The following is a 12,500-nucleotide window of genomic DNA, read 5'->3' on the forward strand; positions in this document are numbered from 1 at the left end:
TATATATATATATATATATATATATATATATATATATATATTATATATATATATATATATATATATATATATATATATATATATTATATATATATATATATATATATATATATATATATATATATATATATATATATATATATATATATATATATATATATATATATATATATATATATATATATATATATATATATATATATATATATATATATATATATATATATATATATATATATATATATATATATATATATATATATATATATATATATATATATATATATATATATATATATATATATATATATATATATATATATATATATATATATATATATATATATATATATATATTATATATATATATATATATATATATATATATATATATATATATATATATATATATATATATATATATATATATATATATATATATATATATATATATATATATATATATATATATATATATATATATATATATATATATATATATATATATATATATATATATATATATATATATATATATATATATATATATATATATATATATATATATATATATATATATATATATATATATATATATATATATATATATATATATATATATATATATATATATATATATATATATATATATATATATATATATATATATATATATATATATATATATATATATATATATATATATATATATATATATATATATATATATATATATATATATATATATATATATATATATATATATATATATATATATATATATATATATATATATATATATATATATATATATATATATATATATATATATATATATATATATATATATATTAATAGCAAGTAAGGCGGCGAGCTGGCAGAATCGTTAGCACACCGGGCAAAATGCATAGCGATATTTTGCCCGTCGCTGCGTTCTGAGCTCAAATTCTGCCGAGATCAATTTGGCCTTTCATCCTTTCGGGGTCAATAAATTAAGTACCAGTTGAGTACTGGGGTCGATGTAATCGACTATCCGCCTCCCCACAAATTTTAAGCCTTGTGCCTATAATAGAAAAGAATCGTTAGCACGCCGAACAATATGCTTAGTGGCATTTCGTCCATCTTTACGTTCTGAGTTCAAATTCCACCGAGGTCGACTTTGTCTTTCATCCTTTTGGGGTCGACAAAATAAGTACCAGTTGAACACTGGGATCTATGTAATCGACTTAACTCCTCCCTCGAGATTATTGGCCTTGTGCCAAATTTGGAAACCAATTTTAATAGCAAGTTGAAGAAAGTAACAAACCACCAGTGAAATAACAGCAGAACAGCTATTGTTTGATCTTTTTTAAAAAATGACCCAGTTCACGTCAAAATGTTTCCCCGATTCGATATTGTCGCATTTTATCCTTCTACTTCGTAATCTCTGATCATCTGTGCCCTACGATTCGCTAAGATTTATAACAACATAGGTGACAACGATATAGATACCGTTATGCATAATAGGAAAACTCTGATTGTCAACAATATGCTCGGACGCCCGCCTTTATCGAGAGAAGTGTGATACAGTAATCCTTCGCTATATCGCGGTTCACCTCTCGCGTATTATATTGTTTAAGCTTACATCGATTCCTCCGTGGTGTTGTTTTGCATTTATAATAAAATAAATATATACAAATTATAAAATAATAATAATAAGATATATACAGTACTGTTTCTACTTCGCAGATTTTCACCTATTGCGGGGATTTTGGAACGTAACACCCGCGATAGTTGAAGGATTACTGTATTCGGCAAACACTTGATAAGTTTTGAACAAAATATATATAGTTAATCTATAATTCACAAGTGTATAAACACATCAGTATTCATTCGATAAAATTAGGGTAACGAACCGGAAGAACCGTTAGCACGCCAGGTAAAGCGCTTAGCGGCATTTCGTCCGTTTCTGAGGTCAAATTCCGCCGAGCTCCACTTTGCCTTTCATCCTTTTCGGGATCGTTGAACACTGCGGTTGATGTAATCCCCCTTCCCCCGAAATTGCTGGCCTTGTGCCAAAATTCAATATTTATTCATTCTTTATTTTTCCGCATTTGTCATGAATCAGTTGCCCCTATTTATTTTATCATTGGAAATTATAAAATGACTTTGTAAGGAACATAAAGTGCATTTCTCCTTATGTTCGGGATGTCACCATTCCCCCCCAGAGATTCCGAGTAATTTCATGTGGAAAAGCCCCTCCCCAATCAATGAATAATTCAATAATTTAAGATTCGGAAATTCAACTTACCTGCCCATTTTCAAGAACGCATCCAGTTAGAAAGCGAGGACTGCCTATATATTTATATATATATATATATATATGCGCACGGACGCGCGCGCGCACACACACACATACATTCATACATGCATACAAACATGCATACATACATACGCACACACACACATACGCACGCACGCGCACATACATACATACATACAAACATACATACACAATGTAGTGACAAGGGAGCAGCCAGGAGGAACGAAAGGTGTCTGGAGCTACGCCGAATAATTCCTCTAAAGTCAGTACTATAAGTATTAACATTAGAAAAGTTGTTCAGTATAGGGTGACAACAGCATGGTTCATAGAGCTATTAATAAGAACTAACACAATCACTAACAGAATTAGGCTACCAGGAGGAATATTTCAGAGTAACAGCTTATCTTAATGCTTTTTGTTCTAGCAGTGAACCCCTTATTAGCCATGTCAAGGATATACAAAGGCTACATGATTGAAATTACCAATGAAAGGAAGACTAATGTCATCCACACCATTTTTTGTTGTTGACCTAAGATTGTCCTCAAATAATATTTATGACAGCATGAGACAGAACTGGTCATAACATTTTCATGCATCATAGGAATGAAGTTTGGTCAGGACAAGAGTTCATATTTGATAGTGAAACGAGAAAAGATTGGCGACCAGTGACCAGACAGAAAACATGGATATCAATGGTCTGTCGATTTCGCGTATTACAAGTGATGGATGTTACAAATACTTTGGAACCAACGAAAATATTGCAGCCCTGTGAGTAAAGCTAAAGTGATGCTGCGAGTAAAGCTAGAGTGACAAAAGAGTACTTCAGCAGAATTCGGAAGGTATGGAAGTCAGAGTTGTCTGCAGTCAATAAAACTATATCCCACAATGCTTTTGAAGTGACAGTGCTAGCACCAATATTCGGAGTACTCGACTGGGCAATCAGCAGCTTGGACATCAGGACTAGGAAGTAACTAATAACTTCATCATCGACAGTGAAACTGACAGGGTCTAGATCAGTGTTTCCCAACATATTTCCCACCTCTATAACTTTCCACAAAAAATGTATGCCCAACCAATGGTTGGAAAAAAAAAACAACTTTATTTTTTAATATTTTATAACAATTATTTCATAAAAAAAGAATCTACTGGTAACTCTTTTATTAAGTACTGAGTACAAAAACACACGTTACTGACTAAGAAGAAAAAAGGAATCACTTTAAAGAGAACCTTGTGCCTGGCGACAACGGCACTACATCCCACTACAATTTTCCTGAGCCCCACCGGTGGGGCATATGCCTCACTTTGGAAATCACTGATCTAGAGGTAGAGGCATTAAGATCGGTCCAGATGGCCTTTGAGAACCGCATCATACTGAACAATTAAAGGAGAAATGGGTACATCACAAGTGCACACAACATAGCAAATAATGTCATTAAAAGATTAGGTGAAGAACTCCTGAATAGATATTCTGAGTGTACAACTGTTCCATGTAAACCAAGGGTAGATGAGCTGACTTATTAGACAGAAACTTGGAAGAAAAATACTCATCATACAAGCGGAAAGTTATGCGTGAATCCTGCAAGCTAAAGAATCCCAACAACACTGAGAGGAATAGTAGCTTTTGGACCTGTGTTAAGTACATGTCTCACCTAGAAGCTTATGCCTTTACTATCCAAGAATAAGTGATAGCTACTAAATACCTGATCAACAAAAAGAGATAAGAATGTGTCTAAACCTCCAGGCTGTGAAGATATCATTCATATCACACACACACCATTCGGCAGGTTTTTCGGGTTAAGAAAGTAACCAGCTAACACGCTCTTCACAAATGGAACAATAATAATACAGAAAACACTTCTAAAGTCCCACATTGAGCCCTTCATTATTTTTATCTAAATTCCAGCGATGAAGATGTGCTTCTTTGTTTTAAAATTCCTTCTTTATAGCAACAATTCAAATAATTAAAAAATACCGGATAGAATAGATTAACGGATTAATGGATTAATATTAAGAATGAATAGAAAATCGATATCGAAGCAACAATTTCCTCAATGAAAATAATGGGATGATTATTAGTGAGTGCTGACTTTCATTAAATATGGTGATAGAGCTACCAGCGGTGGTGATGGTGGCGAAGGTGCTAGTTGTAGTGGTAGATTTGGAGGTGGTGGTGATGATGATCGTAGTTACAGTGGTGGGGTGGGGGTGTCGGCGACGGTGGTGGTGGTGGTGGTGGTGGTAGCAAAATCGAAAGATCAATCCGTTGGGATTGAGGTGAAACTGGATGGTGATGATGATGTTAATAATCATAACAAGAACAATAACAACAACAATGATGGTAAGGTAGGTGGTGGCGACGGTGGCGATGGTTGTAGTGGTAAAGAGTTTGGAGTGTGAGCAAGAGGAGGGGGTGAAGAGATGCAAGAAGACGTAAGCAAAGTCTGTAATGAGCTTACCAACAGTTGAATGGTTGGATGCGGACAGTTTTAGTTGGTCTGTAGGAATGAGGTCAGCAACTCGGTGAGGTCATTGAAGGAGAGTCAAGGGAGGTAAATCTTATACTCCGCTTGAAATATCAGCAAGTCGCCTGAGAGAGAGGGAAAGAGGAGAATGAGAAAGTAAGAAATGGAGATAGGACGGAGAGAGAAAGTAAGACAAAGAGGGAGAGAGAGAGGAAGAAGAGGGGTAAGAAAGAAAGATGGAGAAATGGAAAGACTGTGAGATAAAAGAAAACCTTTCATTTCTTTTGAGTAATATTTATTAGTTAAGAAAGAAAGGCTGAGAGAGTGAAGTAGACAGTATTTGAGTATGAGAGAAATGCTAGAGGGAGAATACTTAACAGAGGGAGAGAGAGAGAGAGGGAGAGAGAGAGAGAGAGAGTGAGAGAGAGAGAGAGAGAGAGAGAGAGAGAGAGAGAGAGAGAGGCGGGTGGAAGGAGAAGGGGAGAGAAAAGGCTATTATTTATGATAAGTGGGAAGAGTGAGGAAGAGTTGTTCAGGTTGAGGGTGAGATATATTAGACTGAACATAGATTCATTGAAACATCATGTGTGTGTGTGTTTGTATTTGTGTGTGCATGTATATGTATGTATGTATGTCTGTATGTATGTATGTATGTATGCTTGTATGCACACGCAAGTAGACACATATACTGATATGTATACATACATATTCACGCACACAAACACACATATACACGTACACACATATAGACACATATATACATGCATACCCATCTTTACATAATAAACATACGTACAGCCATACGCATAAACAAATATATACGCACATATCCATAGGTAAAACATCCAGCCATATCGAGCCAAGGAAGTCATTGAACGACTTGCAAGAAACAGTAGCCAAATGACCTCTGATTACACACTGTTCTCTCAAAATATAGACGTACACTCACTATGTCTGAAGTTTTTTGATGGATTTTATAATTTATTTCTGCAAGAAGGAAATGGCTACACTGTCTGGTGAGGGCTGTCCCGTAGATCTCTCTTTGTGGATGATTTTATCAATATATAACTTGTTGGCAGCTCAAATATAACTAACATATTTGAAGCTACGTCTAAAAAATATTGTCCGTGGCTAAAAATCCAGAATCGCCTATATCATCTCCGGGGATCAACTTCCTATAGTCATAAGTTTTTATTATCTTAGATGTGATATGGTAGACAATAGAAATGCTTCTAGACAACGGTACCAGTTAATATAGGTGGTACCATGCAAACTTTACTTTATTCATTTACTTCAATTGTTCAGTGAAAGAGAAGATTTGAATGTTACTTTTCAAAGCTTACATTGAAATATCAAATATTTGGAGAAAGAGTTAAATGCTGGCCGTTGCTCTCTTTTGTGATTTGTACATTTTCCACAAAGAATTGGTAATGATATGCTAAGTGCAAGAGAGAAAACTTTTCAGCTGAAATCACTTTAACATCGAAAGGGAGAAATTTTGGCTATGTACGTTTTTGAAAAGCACTGACGATTATTTTGAATCACAATATTTAAGGTACAGAGCATTATCATTATGAAGGCTTTGTGAATAACATATATTCCACAAGCTAATGATGACCTAGTTATATTATTAGATTTAATCAAACTATTGACCTCTCGCCACACATATAGTGACCAATAGTAAAAGCAGATTGGTCAACGCTGAGTGTATATCTCTATGTTGTCTGATTAACTTTCTGGAAGAAGAAGAAGAAGAAGAAGAAGAAGAAGAAGAAGAAGAAGAAGAAGAAGAAGAAGAAGAAGAAGAAGAAGAAGAAGAAGAAGAAGAAGAAGAAGAAGAAGAAGAAGAAGAAGAAGAACTGAAAGTAGATGGAATGGTCGTGGGTAGAATGTCTTTAGGTCTGCTAAAGGTCAGGCCTGACTTGGAGCTAAAGAACAACATAGCTGACATCACTAATTACTGAACAACGGAATCCTTACACAGTCGTTCATGTTGCTTGAACCAGCAGTGAAATCTGTAAAGAAAGCACACTTTGGATCATAACATCTAACTTAGTTCGTATTAGTCTCTATAAAGGCTCATCAGTTGCAATAAATGACAGAAAAGTCGCCAGTTTATAAAAACAAATTTTGAAATAACGATGTTAGACGGGCAAAAAAAAAAGAAAAGAAATGACAGTTGGCTACGTTAATAGAACGTAGATTACTAGACAGTCAAGGAGGTAATGAATTCTACTTTGCACTGCTCTGTGTTCAAAACCAAGGAGAATTTCTACTCACAAAAGCCACTTAGTTGTTCAACCGAACTTAATATATTGGGGAGCCAAGGCGGCGAGCTGGCAGAATCGTTAGGACGTCGGGCAAAATGCTTAGCGGCATTTCGTCCGTTTTTATGTTCTGAGTTCAAATTCTGCCGAGGCAGACTTTACCTTTCATCCTTTCGGGGATCGATAAAATAAGTAGCAGCTGAACACTAGGGTCTATGTAGCCGACTTACCCCCTCTCTCGACATTGCTGGTTCTGTGCCAAAATTTGAAACTAATATACTGAGTAGACTTGTAAAATTAATGAGTATTTTCTTAGACTGTAGTTCTGATTTCAAGTGCTCCGATTATTAGAAAAGCATTACAGTGGAGCCACCCGTACCAATATTGAGAGATCATGAAATCGGTTAAACCACCGCAAGTTCAATCTCAGCAAATTTCGGATTTTAAATTATACAGTCACACAAACATGGAAAGCAGAAGTGAAATAAGACGTTGAGTCTCTCAACAATACTGGGAGTTGAGTGGGGTGGGCATTGTTGGTGTCCAAACTAAAATTGCATTTTCTCACAAAGTTATGAAGCTACTCAGCTATAAAGAAGAAAACAGACAGCACTAGAAACAACTTTTTCGATAATTTATAGATATAAATCAATGAGAAGGAAAATGATCAAACAGATGGCGGTGTTTAATCCTTTTGATACCAAATCACTCGAGACTAAACTTTGTTTTGGTATGTAAAAACCTCTCCTTTTAAAGTGTTCATATTTAAATTTAAATCTTCCATTATAATTCTAATACCATCTTATTAAGTTATATCCCAAACACAGTTTAACGACAAAATCTCTCTGAAATTAATTGAAACACACTGACGGTGTATTTCTTTAGAAATATGGCCATGAATGAGATACCTAAAATAGGACAGATTTCCTGATAATATTGAAGGCAAAATGGAGCTAAAAGAAGGGGAAAAGTAGACAGTAATGTGTAGTAGAGAGAATAACCACAACTGGGACAATGGCAGAACTGTTAAGTAGATCGCTGGACGAGATAGGCTACATTATTTAGTTACGTTTCTTTACGTTTTGAGTTCAAATGTAGCCTGGGAAGACTTTATTATTCCCCCTTCCTTGATCGAAGCTATGTACCACTCAAATACTGAGTCAGTATAGTCGATTATACCCTTGCTCCAAACGCGTGGCCTTCTGACTGTCCGAAATCAATATTGTTTTTAAAGAGTTGTTAAGAAGGAAAATAACAATCAAACGACAGTGTAAATCAGAGAGCATACGTACACGTGCATAGAGCACAAAGAAAACAACAACAAAAACAAAAGAAGGAAGTAGTGCAGTTAAAGGGAGACAAAGGAAGGTTAGCATGGCAGTTTGCCGCTATAATATAGAGCTAGATTTTCTGACGAATATCCAACATTGAGATTAATTAATGTGGTGACACACTTCAACAGGGAACCATATCAAATTTGCTGTAATTACTTTCTATACTTAGCCAGTTTTTCATTACTATTACTTTAATGATGATGATGATGATGATGATGATGATGATGGTGATTATGTTTTTCTTTTTTGATAATTGCTATATGTAAATGTCGACATGATAGAGTTCCTAAATGTAAACAGCCTGAGGACGCTAACTGGAGAGACAGACGCTGCGCAAACGAGATAGACAATATGTAGATACAGACTTCATAGAGAGACACAGTGTATAGATTTTGATTGAATAGACAGACATGGTTTGTCGATGTTGACGAGATAAATAGACGTAGTGTGTAGATGTTGATAAAGCAGATACTGTGTGTAGGTGTTGGCTGTGTAGATAGATATTGTTTTCAAATGTTAACACAAGGCCAGCAGTTTCGGGGGAGGGGCTAGATCGATTAAATTGACCCCTGTGCTCAACTCGTACCTATTTTATCAACTCGGAAGGGTGAAAGACAAAGTCGACCCCGGAGGCATTTGAACTCAGAACGATAAAACGGACGAAATGCCGCTAATTATTTTGCTCGGTGTACTAACGATTCCGCCAGTTCGCCGCTTAATTGGTTTTATAGATACAGTCTGATCAGATAGACACAGTGAATAGATGTTGACTGAATAGCAAGGCTGAGTGGATAGATTTTGACTAGATGAATGGATCATGTGTCGATCAGGCATGAGCAACTTTTTCGAAAAACGGACCGCATGAAATATGACGTATCACCAGGAGGGTCAAACTGCTAAAAGATTCGAGGTAATTTTTTATTTAGGCGTACCATTCAGAAAGTCTCATATATTGTATAGATTTTGACCAAATAGATCAGTGGTTCCCAATTGGGTCCATATGGGGATCTGTTCAGTTTGGTTCACAGATTTTTTGATTATTTCTTTTTTAACTAAACAGTTTGAAACTTCGTATACTGGTGTCATTTCTCATACAGAACACCGTTTACTTTGAACATTTTGGACAAAATTTCGTATTTTAGAAGTTATTTCATGTTAAAGTTGTCGTATTTGGGTAATTTTAATCAATCAATGACATAGTGTAGATATTGATCGTGTACGTAGACACAAGTAGAATGAGAACTCGATCAATGTTGTTGATGCTGATCACGACGACAACGAGGATGAGGAAGACAAGATGAAGCGGAAAGTTCAGTGACTGAAGCAATTACAAGAATTAAAGGATATTATATGACAAGGCCTTGGAACTGCTCGGATGTCATATACTTGGAAATATCATTTTGTTAAATTTATCTAATTTAGAGCAGCAAGATTTATAACGTTTTTGTAAAATAGTTCGAGCATGAATACTATGCAGAAGATGTCTGGCATTAAAATAGGTTATTAAAATTCCTTATTTACAAATTATATCTTCAAAAAGTTAGTTCCCAGTTTCAAAATCCCACGGAAGATAGAAAATATGTATACACGTATCATAAACTTATTGTACTCAGTGTTTAGGCGCACCATAAAAATAGATAAATAAATAAAAGTTTTTCCCCACGGGAATTGAACTCATGTGGCAGGATTAAATGTCAAAGAAAGTGTATATGACTTTTACGTTCAAACTTGTTTAAACTTTTAGCATTTCAACCTGCCATATCCGACCCAAATATTCTACATGGTTTATGGTCAAACTGGCCAGATCCGGCCTCTTTCACTTACCCTACACTGTCAGTCTAAAAATAAATAACCGCATCATCAAAATCTCAAAGTTATAAGATAATTCATGATTAATTCAAAACAGCGTGAAGAATCTGAATGCTAAAAGATTAAACTTCTACACGACTCGAGTATTTTGCTTTATAAGTCAGACTGTTTAATTTTATAAAATTCGAAATATATTCAAACATTCTAAAAATTAATAGTCAGATTTATAGATCATAGAACTTCAATATTTTAGAAATATAACCGAATATGAATCTGAAACAAGAAAAGAATAAATTTTCTTCATAGTATTTGGAACCGTGTTCAAACTTTTCGAAGATATGACTTTTAAATGTAAAATTTTAATAACGACAGTGTTCCAGATATACTTTCTCATCCTCTCTATCCACACGCACACACATGTTCACATACACGCAAAAGCACACTCACGCAGGTACATACACACACACACATGTACACACACACACATTGTTGATGTCGTAAGGATGGAGAAACTTTGAAAATATGAAATAATTCTTTTTAGGAACGGTGAATCTCAAAGGAAATATATGATATATCAATATCAATATATATATATATATATATATATGTGTGTGTGTGTGTGTGTGTGTGTGTGTGTGTGTGTGTGTGTGTGTGTGTGTGTGTGTGTGTGTGTGTGTGTGTGTGTGTATATATATATATATATATATATAATAAAAATTTTAGAAACTTTTAATACCAGTGGCCTAGCGTGTAGAAAAATTACTCAATAGACTAATTTCATATAAATACAGTGTACATTTAAACACATAAGAGGTATCCATCATAGGATTCCTGGCACGCTTCAGGACCATTTGCAGTGAAGAAATTGTGTCGCAATGATAGATGGTAAATGTTTTAATCTTTCATTCCCTTCGAAGTTTATCCTTAATAGTGGTTTGGATTTTGGCTGTTCCTTCTAGCGTGCCAGAAATCCTATGATGGATACCTCTTATGTGTTTAAATGTACACTATATTTATACGAATGTATATATATATATATATATATATATATATATATATATATATATATATATATATATATATTACTTAGATAACTTAGATTGGTTTCGGCCATTATCTGCCCAGGCCATGACTAACTCAATAGTACCACCTGGAAAAGTTTTTTAATTAATTATTTCGGAACACCATGGACCACTCAAGCAGAGAGTTGTTGTTGTTATTGGTTGAGTTGTATCCAGGTGTAAGTGGTTTATCCGGTATTTCCTGGAGAAATTTGTTCAGGTACCGTTTGAAAGTTGTGGGGTCTTTTTCTACTTTAATTTCTTTCGGGTTAACATTGAAAAGAGAAGGACCATTTGCAGTGAAGAAATTGTTTCGGAATGTTCTTATGTGATGTGATCTCGTCCTTTGTAGGGGACGCATTGCACGAGCTTCAGCTGTTTAAGTCGAGCCCAATAATCAAGTCTCATCATGCCATTCATTTATTTTTTTTTTTTTTTCATAATTGATCTTTGTGACACTGCGATCCTCATTATGTCTTGTTTTTTGTAGGGGGACCACAATGCTCGGCAGTATTCGAGCTGGGGCCCTAGCGAATGTTATGTATATATATATGTATATATATATATATTACGGAGATATACTTGCATAGAAAGTGATTTGAGCTGAGATCCTGTGCTGAAACAAAAGCAATTGCAGTGTGAAAGGTGTTTATAAGCCATTTAAAACACACAAAAACCGTTAGATTCACTTCAACATGTAAATTTAATTTGTCGAAATATTTTCGTCGCTTTGAAACCGCGTGTAAATATAGAGATAAAAACCTTTTGTTTACAAAATATCGACGGATGTTCATGGGACTTTCCTACTTTTTCTGTCTGTGTTTTACCCAATAGAGAAAAATAAACAGTGTTTTGACAAACTGACAATGTTTCTGTTTGTATCTCGCACTAACAGTCCAGCTCAACGTATTACACCATTATGACTGTCAGTTTGTCTGCATCTCTTGACTCATCCCTGTTTTACTCCAAAGAAAACAAACCTTTTTGTTGTGTTAAACTGTGTTACAGCTGATCGCTCTACGAAATTTCATAAAGATTCGTTCCGAAATACCAAAGCTAATTCAAGGCAAAGAGAGTAACTTCTTGAGCACTTGACTTAAATTCCTCTCTACAGTGACTCATTGTTCTTAATGTAGACGTTGCAATTGTTTTTCTCCCGCTTCAAGCCTTTATAAAACATCAAGCCTAATATACAGTATAATCTTTTACGGTTCCTTTTCGCAATACCACCTTCAGTTCCACTTGATGACTTTCCCAGACATCTT

General features: G+C 34.4%; 2 long non-coding RNA genes across 4 annotated transcripts in view; one reads left to right on the forward strand and one right to left on the reverse strand.

The window, feature by feature from the left end:
* The window catches only part of LOC149131668 (uncharacterized), an 80,505-nt gene that overhangs the window by 42,537 nt on the left and 25,468 nt on the right, over window positions 1-12,500 (forward strand). The gene's annotated exons all lie outside the window — the stretch shown is intronic.
* Window positions 1-12,500, reverse strand: part of LOC149131669 (uncharacterized) — an 85,059-nt gene that overhangs the window by 15,863 nt on the left and 56,696 nt on the right. Inside the window, exon 3 of the long non-coding RNA XR_016237641.1 lies at window positions 4,759-4,889. This is a non-coding gene — a long non-coding RNA (uncharacterized LOC149131669). The remainder of the gene's footprint in view (window positions 1-4,758; window positions 4,890-12,500) is intronic.

This window comes from Octopus bimaculoides, chromosome 20 (genome assembly GCF_046866305.1).
Source record: "Octopus bimaculoides isolate indiv1 chromosome 20, ASM4686630v1, whole genome shotgun sequence".
In the NCBI taxonomy this organism is placed as follows: Eukaryota; Metazoa; Mollusca; class Cephalopoda; order Octopoda; family Octopodidae; genus Octopus; species Octopus bimaculoides.